Source organism: Octopus sinensis, linkage group LG18, assembly GCF_006345805.1.
Source record: "Octopus sinensis linkage group LG18, ASM634580v1, whole genome shotgun sequence".
Lineage (NCBI taxonomy): Eukaryota > Metazoa > Mollusca > Cephalopoda > Octopoda > Octopodidae > Octopus > Octopus sinensis.
Genome location: NC_043014.1, coordinates 2,157,317 through 2,159,816, shown reverse-complemented (window position 1 = coordinate 2,159,816; position 2,500 = coordinate 2,157,317). Strand labels below are relative to the sequence as shown.

General features: G+C 44.7%; 2 protein-coding genes across 2 annotated transcripts in view; one reads left to right on the top strand and one right to left on the bottom strand.

Moving 5' to 3' along the window:
- The window catches only part of LOC115221547 (monocarboxylate transporter 12-like), an 83,807-nt gene that overhangs the window by 48,367 nt on the left and 32,940 nt on the right, over nucleotides 1-2,500 (top strand). The window lies entirely within an intron of this gene.
- Nucleotides 1-2,500, bottom strand: part of LOC115221795 (monocarboxylate transporter 12-B) — a 28,232-nt gene that overhangs the window by 18,622 nt on the left and 7,110 nt on the right. The gene's annotated exons all lie outside the window — the stretch shown is intronic.

Sequence of the window (2,500 nt, the reverse complement as noted above, 5' to 3'; positions counted from 1 at the left end):
CTCAAGCTTTGATACGACTCTTAATCTGTCTCTTTTTCTCTCTCTCTCTCTCCTCCCTTTTCCACTCCCTTTCTTTCCCTCTCCATCCGTCCCCCCCCTTTCTACGTTTCTCTATCTCTCTCACCTCCAGCCCCCTCGATCTGTCTCTTTTTCCTCCCTCGTCCACCTCTCTCCCTTTTATCTGTCCCTTTCTCCTGTCTTTTGTTCTCACGTGACAGCTAGCCGCTGTTGAGCGCTCTTTTCGTTTTCAGCAGCCTCAGAAGCAACACGGATTTGTTCGTCTCCCCGTGGCCTTTAGGCACAACTTCACAAGCCAGCCCCATTCTCAAATCGTCTGTCGAAAGACCTTGTCCTACGTTCCTGGTTTTGTTTTGTTTTATTTTTTATTTTTACCCGTATTGTTTTTACGTTTTTGTATTCTTATTGGTGTCAAGATTCTGTATTTTTGTTTGTGTACTTCGATCTGTTTCCGTCCTTTCGTGTAGACATTCGAAGCTTTCTTCCAGGGGATCTAATGCGCTTGGCTTAGATTCCCTTGGCGGGCTGGCCATATCGGAGCAATCTCAAGATTAATCAGCCGAAATTGCTAAGATGATCTGGTTCTTGACTGATGACTGAGGGCTTCGAATGTCCGTGTCTGTGGTTCTTGTGTCGTCTCTGTGGTGTTTCATGTCTTGCCCATGTCTGTAATTAATGTTACTGTTTACCTATATTATCTATATATATATATATATACACATATGCATACATACATATATACATATATTACATATATACACACACACACACATACATATATATACACATACATACCCACACACACACACATAATATTTACGCGGTGACTCCGGATACTACAACAGAGTAGCTGATAACGCCATCACAGCTAAGTACAAGAAAGTAGACGGACACAGCGCTAACTGAAACCAACTTAGCCGGGAAAGAGATTGCCACTCCCCAAAATCGATTGACCGAACTGAACCCCTGAGGGTGAAGTCCCCACACTTCACCCTGAAAGACCACAAAGACCATTTCGAAAATAAACCGTCGGTCCGACTGATTAACCCAACCAAGTCTGACATCGGATCCGCAGCAAGAAGATCCTGGACAGGATTTTACCAAAAATGCGTGAAGCTTCACCCCTTCCACTCTGGAAATAGGACCTCCGAGGCAATAACCTGGTTCCGGGATTTACCTGACAAAAGCAACACCCGATTCCTACAACTGGATATCGAGGATTACTACGCCTCCATATCGGAGAGCTTGCTGATCGACGCGATTAACTTCGCTAGGAGGTCCTCCACCATCACCGAGGCCGAGCAAGATGTGATCCTCCACGCACGTTAAGACTTTTTTTCTTTTCCACGACGGATCCCACTGGATCAACAAAAAATCTGTGACCCCCTTCGACGTCAGCATGGGTGCTAGCGACGGCTGAAATAAGTGACCTAGGGGGCCTTTTCATCCTCCATAGGCTGAAGACCCTATTCACAGGCCTCTCCGGTGGTCTTTACCACGATGACGGCCTTTTTGCCCTCCACAAAATAAACCCCAGGACCACGGATGGGTTCCGGAAAAATCTTTACACCTTCTTTAAAAAACTTAGGCCTTAGGATTACCTTAGAATCCAACTTAACCAAAGCTAAACTCCTTGACGTTACCCTCGACTTAAAAACCTCACTTTATTACCCGTACCACAAACCAAATGAATCCTTAGAATATAGACATTAATTCCAACCACCCCAAAAATATATTAGACAACCTAGTAAAAAGTGTCTCAATTAGAATTTCTAGCCTGTCCGCCACGGAAAGAATCTTTAAGGCCCGCAGCCCCCTATTACAACGAGGCCCTGGCCCGCAGTGGCTTTAAAGATAAGATTACCTATACTAGTATAGCCCCACGCCAACCCAGGAAAAATAGACGAAGGCACATTAGCTGTACAACCCCCCCTTCAACCGTGAGGTAGCTACACTGTAGCTAAAATCTTCTTCACTCTCCTACAGAAACACTTCCCCACCCAACATAAGTACTATACTATCCTAAATAAGAACACCATTAGACTCTCTACTCTACCACGCCCAATCTAGCCAGGGAACCTAGCCAACAAACAATGTGAAAAAACTTAATTATATCTACTTTTTCCGAGGCCCATCCAACATCCGATAGCAATTGCAAACTGCCCTGATAAAACCACTGCCCCTCACCAACAACTGCCTACAGAGGGAACCTCGTCTATACATGCGAAGGTAAGATCAGGCCCTGATGATAAAAGAAAATCCTACATCGGAATGACGTCAAACAGCTTAAGACCGCTTTCATCTTTCGGGGTCGATAAATTAAGTACTATTTGTGTACGGGGGTCGATCTTCTTCTAATCGGCTGGACCCCTCCCCAAAAATTTCCGGCCTGTGCCAAAGTAGAAAAGAATTTATGCAGTAAAACAAACATGTTAGTACATACTACTTTCTCTTCTCTCTCTCTCTCTCTCTTCTCTCTCTC